This window comes from Pinus tabuliformis, chromosome 7, assembly GCF_031772625.1.
Source record: "Pinus tabuliformis cultivar Carrire ecotype Pingquan chromosome 7, CPIR1, whole genome shotgun sequence".
NCBI classification, from domain to species: Eukaryota; Viridiplantae; Streptophyta; class Pinopsida; order Pinales; family Pinaceae; genus Pinus; species Pinus tabuliformis.
In genome coordinates this window covers 931931553-931945074 of record NC_142293.1, presented here as the reverse complement: position 1 = coordinate 931945074, position 13522 = coordinate 931931553, and positions in this window count along the sequence as shown.

The window sequence follows — 13522 nt, the reverse complement described above, 5'->3', positions numbered from 1 at the left end:
CCAATTTGTCAATTGATCAATATTTGCAGAACTCTTCTCATTCATCCCTTACCACTGGAAGAACACCTGAACCTTTTGAAACCACTTCTTTTTCTGCTAGTTCATCATTATTCCCTCACTCCTCTGAAACCCAAATCACTCCCCCATTCATTCCTTTGTCATCTCCACAGAAAAACACCACTCCACACTTAGCTGTTACTTCTAGTTCTCCATCCACAACCCAAGCAACTCCTGTAACCCCAACTCCCATTCATACTACTACCCAACCTACAATCATGGCCAATAGATATGCTCCCCTTGTGCTGCCTGCTGCCCCAGGTGCTATGCCACAGGATTGTCAGAGTAAGATTACTACTTTTGATGGCACTGGGACCTACACAACTCAGCAGCATACTAGGAAAATGACAGACTACTTTGAACTTCATGAGATTAACACAACAGATGTCCAAATGAGACTTTTTGTCCAAAGTTTAATTAGAGAAGTTAGAACCTGGTTTAGATCTTTAGCTCCCAAAAGCAATGACAGTTTAATAATTCTTTACCAACAATTCCTGAATAGGTGGGAGAAAAAGAAGGACCCTCTTCAGATTTTATCTGAATATGAGAACCTTAAAAGGGGACCTCGCAAGACCGTTTAGGATTATTGCACTAGGTTTAATAGTGTTTATAGTGTCATTCCAGTTGACCTTAGGCCCCCACCTGGTGTAGCCTTGATCAAATTTCCTGATGGATTTGATTCAGATATGGATTTCTAGTTAAGAGAAAGGAACCCTCCCTCTTTGGAAGAAATGCAAAGCGTAGCTGTAAATGTTGAGGCTAACCTACTTTCCAAAAGAGCCAAAGCTAGGAATGAGAGAAGGATACCTACAAAAGATGAAATTTCACCCTTTGAACAAAAGCTTGATGTTATTGTTAAAGGAATGGACAAATTGTTTGACATATTTGACACAATTGAAAGGAAATCTCCTTGGGATGGCTAACAGGCTAATTCAGCGAGAAATCCTAATTTTAGAAAAAATCATAATCAAAACACTGGTAAGAATATTCCTGACCAGAATATCAGACCACCTTTCCAAGAAAACCACGCAGAAGGCTCTCAATTAGAAGACCCTGAGAAAGACACTCAGATAAATTTAATGGGTCTAGAGGGTGAGGAAGATGTATTCCTAACTCAAGATGACTAAGAGTCCCATGTGCTGCAACGATTTAAAACCCAAACAGGAGAGTCATTTGATTTCAGACAAGGATATGACTCTGCGATTTTTTAAGTACATAAGCAGTATAATTTAAGAAGTAGAAAAAGTATTGATAACCCTGAAACAAACCAGAAAACAACTCCTAACCAACCTAAAAAGGGTAAAACAGTTCTAGTGACCAAAACACTTCATATCCTTTCAAGAACAAATCAAAAACCTTCTAGCCCCACCATAGAAGATGTGTCTGATAACCATCCCAACAAAGAACAACCTTCCACTTCACTTCCCTCCAAGGAAACGGTGGAAGAGCCTCAAAATATTGTATCAGAAAAATCAGTAAAGGATGTTCCAAATCCTGAAACAGAAGAAAACATAGAAAACATTTCTGCCAGAAACCCAAAGGTTCAAATTGACAAAACAATCCTGCCCTTTAATCTTGGAGCAGAGGTAGCCAAGCTCAAAATTTTAGTTCCTTTGACAGAACTGGTTAAACATGATGTTTACAGGTCTCAAATAAGCAAATCATTAAATATTATTGAAAATGCAGATTCTGTAAATCTCTTTGATGACCAGCCCAAGTTGATTTTTGGCCCTAAAGTAAAAGGGAAACCACAGGAAGGAGGGATACCACCTTTCTATGTCAGTCTCAATATCCATGACAAGATTTTGCATAATGCCATGTTCGACTCTGGTGCCTCTCACAACCTCATGCCCAAGTTTGTTATGGAGAAACTCAACTTAGACATCAGTAGACCCTATAAGGATTTGTTTTCCTTTGATTCCAGTCAAGTGAGATGTTTAGGTCTTATAAAGGATTTATGTGTCCTTTTTGTTTAGTACCCTGCTAAAACTATACTCATGGACATAGTGGCAGTAGACATTCCACCTAAGTATGGCATGCTGTTGTCCAGATCCTGGGGTGCCAAACTTTAAGGATCTCTACAATTAGACATGTCATATGGTACCATATCTGTTTTTGGACAACCAAAGAAGCTATATAGAGAAACTTTAATGAAGTATGTAGTGGGTAGTCAGGAGAAGCCTCAAAACTTTCCCATTTACTCAATGCATTTTGATCTGGATTCTTTTATTCTCTATAATGCAAAAATTGATCCAGATGATATTCCAAATGGTATAGCATCAGAACCAAAAGAAATTGTAAAAGAGAAGTCAACTGTCTGAATTCAAGAAATATCAAATGATAAAGAAAAACCAGATGACAAAGAAAATCCAAATACCCTAGTTAAGAAAGACTACACTACCCCAGATACAAATTATGAACATGAAATTTTATGGCATTTAGAATTTGATGGTTTAGTAAACAAATTAGTTGCAGGGGCAAGTGTATGGATCTATAACTCAGAAAATGATCATGCAAAAGGACATGCCTATAGGTTAAATTTTAAGTGCACAAACAATATGGCAGAATATGAATCACTCTTGTTAGGCCTCAAGCTAGTCAAAGGATTAGGAGCTATAAGGGCATCAATCATGGGGGATTCTGAACTGATAGTTAAATAGATAAAAGGAGTTTACATAACCAGAGATCCTAGATTAGGACATTACAGAGGTACAATCATAGAAATCCTTAATACTTTCTTAGAAACCCAGCTTGCAACTATTCCTAGAAAACATAACATGCAAGCTCATAGCCTGGCTATGTTTGCCAGCACCTGCAAATTGCCTTTCCATCCTAATCATCAGTGTACTACTGAGATTAGGCACAGGCCAGCCATACTTGATAATCTTAAGAACTGGAAAGTTTTTGAAAACGATAAGCAGATTAATCACTTTCTGACATTAGATGAAGAATTTGCTAGCATTAATATAAATGTAGACATAGTTTCAGATTTTGATCACACTAATGAGTTAGACATTAATAAATTGGAAGAAAACTCAATAAACATGATTCACCCTACTATTTAAAGGAAATGGATATTGATGAAATAATTGATGATGAAACTAAAGTTATAAATCTAAAAGATAATCAATTACCCAAGGGATTAACTCCTTTGGAAGACCTATTTGACTCTAATGATATTCCTAAAAAGCCTAAGATGGAGCCCTTGAAAGCAAACATTGAATAATAAAACATAGGAACTCAAGAGAATCCTAAACTGATAAAATTTTCCAAATCATTACCCCTTGATGAAAAAATGAAATATATTGAGCTAATGAAAGAATTCCAAGATGTTTTTGCCTGGAGTTATGAAGACTTAAAATCCTATGATACCAGTATTATTCAACACACTATCCCTTTGAAAGAAGATCAAAGACCTTTTAGGTAAAGGCTAAGAAGAATTAATCTTGTTTTATTACCTTCCATTGAAAAAGAGATCAAACGAATGTATGAAGCAGCAATCATTGCCCCCATTAGGTTTTCAGATTGGGTATCTAATCTTGTCCCTACAAGAAAGAAAACAGGAGAAATCAAATTGTGTGTTGACCTTAGAAATTTGAACAAAGTCTTACTCAAAGATAACTATCCCTTACCTAAAATGGATCACATACTTCAAAGGGTAGTAGGTTCCATAAGGATTTCACTTTTAGATGGATTATTGGGTTACAAGAAAATTTTAGTCCATCCTGATGATCAAGCAAAAACTGCATTCACAACACCATGGGGCACCTTCATGTATGTCAAAATTCCCTTTGGATTGAAAAATGCAGGGGACACCTTTCAAAGAGCAATGGATATTGCCTTTGCAAAGGAAATCCATGATTCTTGATGATATAGCAGTCTTTTCAATGTCAGATCAACAACACATGGATTATCTCAGGCAAGTTTTTCTTAAATGTAGAAAATTCGCCATTTCTCTGAACCGAAAGAAATCTTTATTTTCTTTGGAAGAAGGAAAACTGTTAGGCCACATTATATCTAAAGATGGAATCTGAATTCACCCAACCAGGATTAAAGCTATCTTGCAAATACCTCACCCAAGAAACATTAAAGAACTTCAGGCATTTTTAGGAAAAATAATTTTTTTAAGAAGGTTCATCTCTAACTTAACTGAACTAATTAGATTATTGAATAACATGTTGAAAAAAGATTCGAATATTAAGTGCACAATAGAGGCTAAAAAATCATTTGAAGAAATAAAATTAACCTTAACTCAAACACTAGTCCTCACGAGCCCAAAATTTGACAGAGACTTCATTGTCTTTTCCTTTGCATTAGAACACACCATAGCTGCAGTTTTACTACAAAAGGATGATCAAGGATGTGAAAATCCAATAGCCTTCTTTAGTAAAGCTCTTATATATGCTTCATTAAAGTATAAAATAATGGAGAAATAAGCTTTTGCTTTGGTAAAGCATATTAAATATTTCAGAGTATATATTTTGTATTCTCATGTAATAGCTTATGTTCCAAATGTTGTAGTCAAAGATATCTTGACACAGGATGGAGTTGATGGCAAGAGGGGAAAATGGATAGCTACTATTTTAGAATATGATATAGAGATAAAACCTACCAAGTTAATTAAAGGTCAGGGGTTGGCCAAACTCATGGCAGAAACAAATTGCCAAGCCCTAGACATAAATCTGATTGCAGAACTGGATAACGAACAGGAGATGGCGACTCCACAGATTAGCCAACCTTTTCTAGATTCCCCCTAGTATGTTGATATTATATATGTTCTACAAAACCTGCAGGCTCCTCCAGGGTTATCCAGAACTAAAAGTAGGTTTTTGAAAATGAAAGCTTCGAAATTTTGCATTATGGATAATACTTTATTTTGGAAAAATCATGAAGGAATTTTGTTAAATTGTTTATTAAAAGAAGAAGCTGACAAAGTACTCCAATAATTTCATGCAGGGGATTGTGGTGGGCATCTCTATTGGAAGTAAACTACTGACAAAATTCTGAGACCTGGATTTTACTGGTCAACCTTGTTTTCAGATGTTAAAAAATTTGTAACTTCCTACCACAAGTGTCAGATCTTTGAAGGGAAAAGAAAACTTTTACCTTTACCTTTGAAACCTATTTCCACCGAAAAACCTTTTCAACAATGGGGTCTTGACTTCATTGGAGAAATCCATCCACCCTCTTTTGCTCAGCATAAATGGATCCTCACTGCAACTGATTACTTCACCAAATGGATAGAAGCTATTCCCTCTAGATAGGCCACTGTGTTAGAAAATTATATATTACGGAGAAATGGAACACATAAAATATTGCAGAAATATAAGCACAGAAAATACACAAAACAAGAGAGACACAGATATACGTGGTTCACCTAGTTTGGGCTACGTCCACCCCGAACAGCCAGTCCTTCCTTTCTATTATCCAGCAAAATGAAGAGACACAACCTACAGCAAATCCGTTGTAATATCCTCTGTTTTCTCTCACAGTCTCACCTCTCTATTTCTCGCTCACAGAATACACATCTATTATCTCAACCTCCAATACAATGCCCTCATACAAAGAGAGGAGTTGCCTTCTAGGGCAAAAAGCCCTAAACTAAACATAAGTTCTACCATCAGATCATCCGCCTAATGAACGGCCCAAATTGACTAGAAATTACTATACTTTTACAAGGCAATTTTACAGTTGTTTTTAGCTTCGGGGGCGCTACCCCCGAAACCCCCCGCCAGGGGGGGCTCCCAAAGGTCGCAGCCGCCCCCCCTGGACCCCCCCTGTAGCAAATATTTTACGGGTGGCGTTGCCGCCCCCATTTCGAACTGGGGTCCTATGTGGTGATACCTTTGAATATAGAAGATAATCAGGCTCCACACCCAACAATCTCCCACTTGGAGACTGATTGTAGCAACTCCACCGCTGCTCCATTTGCTGGACAATGACTCCTCTTTAGACCTGGCTATTTCTCATCTTCATCGTCATCCTTGAAGACCAACTGAAACTGAGCATATTCTCAGTTTCTCCCTAGTTACAACTTTTGTTAGCATATCTGCAGGATTCTAGTTAGTGTGTATCTTTTCCAGCTTCAACTCTCCATCTTCCAACACTGATCATATGAAATGGTACTTGAGCTGTATGTGTTTAGTCCTGGAATGAAATGCTGAGTTCTTTGCAAGATGAATGGCACTTTGACTATCACTATATAACGTGCCCATATCATGCTCCTTACCCAATTCACCCATAAACCTTTGTAACCAAATCATTTCTTTACTAGCCTCTATAGCAACAACATACTCTGCTTCTGTTGTTGAAAGTGCAACACTTTTGATTTTTGAAACCCAACTGACAGCTGTTCCTCCAACAGTAAATACATATCATGTAGTGCTCCTCCTATTATCTCTATCACCTGCCATATCTGCATCAACATATCCTTGTAGGGAGATGTTTGAACCACCAAAGCATAACGCTTGATTTGTGGTACCTTTCAAATATCTGAGAATCCATTTCACTACCATCCAATGTTCCTTTCCTGGATTGTTCATGTACTTGCTTACAGCTCCCACTGCATGTGCAATATAAGGCCTTGTGCAAACCATTGCATACATTAAGTTGGAAACTACATGTGCAATATCAGGCCTTGTGCAGACCATTGCATACATTAAGCTTTCAACTGCTGATGCATATGGAACTTTAGACATATAATCCATGTCTTCTTGGGTATTTGGGCACATTTCCTTGCTAAGTTTGAAATGGCTAGCAAAAGGTGTAGTAACTGGTTTTGAATTGTGCATGTTAAATATTTTCAACACCTTTTGTATGTACTCATTTTGAGACAATGTTAATTTACGGTTTTTCCTGTCTCTAGTTATTCTCATACCAAGGATTTGTTTTGTAGCTCCCAAATCCTTCATTGAAAATGAATTTGCCAATTTTCTTTTGAGCACATTTATTTCCTGCATGTTAGATCCTGCAACAAGCATGTCATCTACATACAATAACAATATAATATAGCTGCCGTCATTTTTCTTTTTCAAATAAACACAATGATCAGAGTGACATCTAGTATAACCTTTTTCAGACATAAACTTGTCAAATTTTAGATACCACTGCCTTGGAGCCTATTTTAAGCCATACAAGCTCTTCTTCAACCTGCACACTAGTTTCTCCTTCCCTTTCACCTCATATCCTTGTGGTTGCTGCATATATATCTCTTCCTCCAAATCCCCATGGAGAAAGGTTGTCTTTACATCTAACTGCTCAAGATGCAAATCCTCAGCTGCTACAAGACTTAAAATGGTTCTGATTGAAGTCATTTTAACAACAGGAGAAAATATCTCATCAAAATCAATACCTTTCTTCTATTCAAACCCCTTCACCACAAGTCTAGCTTTATACCTCTGTTTTCCTCCATCTTCTTCCTTTAGCTTGTAAACCCATTTATTCTTCAATGTAGTTTTTCCTACAGGCAACCTGACTAAATCCCAAGTCTGGTCATGCATTAAGGAGTCCATCTCTTCTTCTGTGGCTACCTCCCACTTCTTCCTGCTTTCAACCTGCATTGCTTCTTCATAACATTCAGGTTCACCAGAATCAGTCAACAATAAATAATATAATGAAGGAGAGTATCGTTCAGGGGGTCTACTTATCCTGGTAGATCTTCTAACACCACTTTCAGGTGTTTGGGATGCCTGTTGTTGTTGTGGTGGTTGCTGTTGTTGTGGTTGTTGATTATTATTATTTTCAGGCACCTTTCCTTTTTCAGTGATTTCATCAAGAACTGTGTATTCCTTGTTTTCCTTTTCCTGTTTCTTTTCCTGCAACTGATTCTTATAAAAGACCTTTTCATTGAATATTACATCTCTGCTCCTAATGATTTTGTGATTTTCGTAATCATATAAGCGATAACCAAAATCATTAACACCATATCCAATAAAGTTACATTTCTTTGACTTTGTCTCAAGCTTTGTTCTATTTTCTTTATCAATATGGACAAAGGCCTCACAACCAAAAGGCTTTAAAATAGAGTAGTTTACCTTTTTACCTGTCCATGCTTCCTCCGGAACACCACCATCCAAGGAACTTGAAGGCCATCTGTTTATTAGATAAACAACAGAATCTACAGCATCTGCCCAAAACTGTAAAGGCAATCCTGCATGCAATCTCATGCACCTTGCACGCTCCATGATTGTTCTATTCATCCTTTCTGACACACCATTTTCTTGTGGTGTTCTTGGAACTGTCTTCTCTCTGTGAATTCCATGCTCTGAACAGTACCTATCAAACTCTTTGCTGCAATATTCACCTCCATTATCTGATCTAAGACACTTCAATTTCTTTCCTATCTCAATCTCAACCAAAGCTTTCCATTTCTTGAAAGTATCAAATACATCAGATTTATTCTTAATACAATAAATCCAAGTTTTTCTAGTTGCATCATCAATAAAAGTAACATAATAACGAGAGCTACCGAGAGATGATACCTCAACAGGTCCCCATACATCTGTATGCACAAGCTCTAATTTTTCATTCTTCTTTTCTTTCCCAACTCTGAGAAATCTGACTCTCTTCTGTTTTCCATAAATGCAATTCTCACAGAAGTCCAAATCAACATTCTTCAAACCCGGAAAAAAATTCCTTGAGTGAAGAATCTTCATCCCCTTTTCACTCATGTGTCCGAGCCTATGATGCCATAATGTTGCATCTGCTCCTTTGGAAGTTAAAGCATTAACAGAGTTAGAAATACCATTGCATAAATACAATGTACTAACATTTTCGCCTTTTGCTATTACCAGGGCTCCTTTGGTGACCTTCCAAGATTTATCTGTGAAAGTTGTCACACAACCTTCACTGCCTAACTGCCCTATTGAAATCAAATTTTTCTTTAGATCTGGAACATGCCTTACCTCCTTTAATAGCCATTGGTTTCCATTCTGCTGTTTTACAAGAACCTTACCCATTCCAACAATTTTATAGGGTTTATCATAACCCAGACGAACTTGTCCAAAATCTCCTTGAACATAGTCATGAAAATATTTCTTATCAGGTGTGGCATGGAATGAAGCCCCTGAATCTACCACCCAGGAATCAGTAATATTTTCGAAAGAAAGAATCCAAGCATCTTGTAACACCTCACCTGTCACATTTGCTTCATGATTGTTTTCTTGCTGCGCATCTCCTTCTTTTCCCTTCTGAGATCTATAGTCTTTCTTTAGGTGTCCTTTCTTTCCACATTTCCAGCACACTATCCCCGATCTGGACTTGGATCTGCCTTTCCTTGATTTACTATGATATCCTGAGCTCTTTCCTCTTTCCATTTTTCTTCCTCTAGACTCTGCACTCAAAGCATTTCCCGATGTCTCACCGGAGCTTTTCCATCGCATTTCCTCGCTAAGGATAGCACCCACAACATCATCAAACTTTAAAGTACTAGATCCAGAAACGGAGTTACTAATGGCCATTACTGAACCATTCCAACTTTCTGGTAATGAGCACAAGAATAACAGAGCTCTAACTTCATCATCAAAGTTTACCCCTACAGAACTTAACTGACTTGTAACTGTATTAAAATCATTTAAATGGTTTGCAACAGATCCACCTTCCGACATATTCATATTAAATAACCGTTTCATAAGAAATACCTTGTTTGAGGCCGAGGGTTTTTCATATAGTTTCGAAAACGTCTGCATCAAACCCTCTGTCGTGGTTTCCTTCAAAATGTTGAAGGTGACTGACGCAGCAAGGCACAACCGTATTGTTCCGAGTGCCTTTCTATCAAGAAGCTTCCATTCTTCGTCTTTCATACCCGTCGGCATCTTTGTTTTTTCGTCCAATGGTAGGTATAGATCTTTCTGATACAGATAATCTTCCATCTGCATCTTCCACAACAAGAAGTTCTGGCCGTTAGATTTCTCGACCCTAAACTTACCATCTTCTGCCATTGCTCCCACTCGAAGCAGGAACCCTTCTTTCCTGCGAGTTTATCAGCCAAATAGACCTTCGGTTCTGATACCAGTTGTTAGAAAATTATATATTACGGAGCAATGGAACACATAAAATATTGCAGAAATATAAGCACAGAAAACGCACAAAACAAGAGAGACACAGATATACGTGGTTCACCCAGTTTGGGCTACGTCCACCCCGAACAGCCAGTCCTTCCTTTCTATTATCCAGCAAAATGAAGAGACACAACCTACAACAAATCCGCTGTAATATCCTCTGTTTTCTCTCACAGTCTCACCTCTCTATTTCTCGCTCATAGAATACACATCTATTATCTCAGCCTCCAATACAATGCCCTCATACAAAGAGAGGGGTTGCCTTCTAGGGCAAAAAACCATAAACTAAACATAAGTTCTACTGTCAGATCATCCGCCTAATAAACGGCCTAGATTGACTAGAAATTACTATACTTTTACAAGGCAATTTTACAGTTGTTTTTAGCTTCGGGGGCGTTGCCCCCGAAACCCCCCGCCAAGGGGGGGCTCCCAAAGGTCGTAGCCACCCCCCCTGGACCCCCCCTACAGCGAATATTTTACGGGCGGCATTGCCGCCCCCATTTCGAACTGGGGTCCTATGTGACGATACCTTTGAATATGGAAGATAATCGGGCTCCACACCCAACACACTAACACTGTAATAATAGGTTTTCTAGAGTCTAATATTCTATCCAGGTTTGGTTGTCCTGACAAAATTATCACAGATAATGCTGCAGCCTTCAAGTCAAAGAAAATGATTGATTTCTGTCACAAGTATCATATAACACTTGGTCATTCCACAACTTACTATCCTCAAGGGAATGGACTTGCAAAATATTCCAATAAAATTCTAATAAATATTATCAAAAACTATTGGAAGATAATAATAAAACTTGGAACAATAAATTAATAAATGCTTTATGGTCAGATAGGCTTACTACTAAGAAGTCCATTGGAACCAATCCCTATGAGCTAGTGTATGGAATGGAGGCAGTTTTCCCCTCTTCTTTAGGAGTTCCAGTCATGAAGTTACTTCATGAAGCCCAAGTGGAACCAAATGATATAGAGAGGAGAATTAACCAGACTATCCATTTACAACAAACCAGGGAGGAAGTATACAACAGAGCCTAAGTACTGTAAGAAAAACTTAAGAAAACCTTCGACAAAAGAACCAAAGCAGAAGTCTTTTATCTAGGAGACGAAGGGTTGAAATGTGATTCCAGAAGAGAGGATAAAGGGAAACATGGGAATTTTGACTTCCTGTGGAAAGGGCCATACATTATACATGCCTTCAGAAGAAATAATGCATATTTTCTTAAAGAATTGAATGGTGCAGAGATTGAAGGAGGACCAGTCAATGTTCGAATGTTAAAGCACTACATTGACCCAGTTTACTAATTTTACAAGTTTAGTTGTACATACTATATCCTTCATAATGTTCAGTGTTGATTATATGGTAAAATTTTTGAAGTTGAAGCCCGAAGAGAAGGCCCTAAGCTTCAGAAATATTACTGTCATACATAACAATACAACAGCAAGGAAAAGGAAATTGCAAAATAAAATCACAGTCTTTCAGAAGGCCATTGATCTACTGTTCTTGACTTTCCACCAGGGAAAGCCATCCCCAAGTGGAGCCACTATTATGTTCCTATACCAATAGGTGTCATATATCATGATTGACTTGGTTTAGCTCTGAAATATGTACATACCTTTGCTTGTTGCAAATGTTTTCCATATTTGTAAAAAATCAAAAAATTAAAAAATGTAAAGAGGGTATGCCCTAAAAGAAAATCAAACGTAAAAAAGAATAAAGCAAAGGTCAAAAAAATGAAAGAAAATGAACCCCAAGAAAAGGAAAAAGACCATGAAAGTGTGGAAGTCCAAATGCCACTGCTATTTCACTTTTGGTATAAATATTGTGTGCAACTTGTTACTTATGCCACAATCCATGGTAACCAAATAGTTTAATCTTGGTTATTCCATGTTTTGAATTTCATGTTTATAGATATAGAGAATAAAATCTAACCAAACTGTTTAATCTTGGCAGGTAAGTAGATAGGTAGAGTGAATAAAAGGAGCTCAACAGTTTAATCTGAGCTCTTGGATGTAATAAGGATAGACTTAGATAGATTTATTGTAGAAGAAAAAGAAAAGTTTGATAAGGGTTTGCCAGTTTAAGTGCACCCTAATAAAAGAAGTAAAAATGGTAGGATGTGTAGGTGGTTAAGGTAGATGATTGGTTGCAAAATTATGTATGATGAATGATTAAGTTAAAAGGTTAAATCTTTTGCTTTCATCACTTTGACAAAGTATGGATGCCAGTGAAGACATCTACATCAGAGACAAAAGTCAAACTAATTAACCTCCTCACTCATTTTTCCCTAAAGTTTACTAATTTCCCATAAGTACTAAATGCACCAAGAACCTGAAAGTTAAAGGGGCTTAGAGCATTTCTCTCACTTCTGGAGGGACCAGACCCTCGGCCGAATAACTTGCAAGGCCTAAGTGCTAAAACCCCTTCATAATTCACTCATTCCTTTCAAATGCTTTTCCTAAGTAAAATCACTATGTTACTTAGGAAAATAAAGGTTCTTTATAAAAACCCCTCGAACACATTTTAGCCTAAGTTATAATGTTGGATGATGAAATGTATTTTCGGAAACATTTACTTAGTGCTTTTTCCTTTACATATTCATATTAATTTTTAATTTTTATTATTATTTAACTCCCCAAAACAATAACCCTTTCCCGTATTAATTAATTAAAGTCCCACAAAAAGTAAATATTGCCTCCTGATGGTTTGAAAAATAAACCATAATAATGTTAACTTAGTTGGATTAATTAATCGAATCACGATTAATTAAGTGCCAAACCCCCAACACATTAAAAAGGGATTAATTAATCATTTGGATTAATTAATAACCTCTCCACCAATCATATCACCCCTGATGTAACTAAATTCATTTTATGTATCATCGGGCCCCTCCATTAGATCCCTACCACTTCCCACTGCCAAGTACCATCTGATCAACCTCCCCACATCCAATGGCTCTTGCCCATATCCCATAGACCTTTGGGCTGAACGTTAGCTATGCGATACGAGCAGTTTTGACTTTTCGCTGGTGCTACATGTCACTCGATCTATGGCATCGCACGACCCTCTACCAAAACCACTAAACCTCCAATGGTAGTGCGAAGAAAACCATTACTGCTCCTTTTTACCACCTCCACTAAACGACTAAGTGTCCCATCAATCAGTTGCCACCAACTGTCATTTTCATTCACCCACCAAAAATCATTGACTTTGTGCATAAAAACAAAAATGTTCATTGCTTTCCATTTTTTCCCGAGAAAGTGACTTTTGCCTTTTTCATGCACAGAGAACATCTAGTCCAGCAACTAACTCCCAATCATCAACCACCATCAATTGTTGAACTCCAAACCATTGTGGACAACTGTTTGCGCCCTAAAATCCTTCACTGTAAACA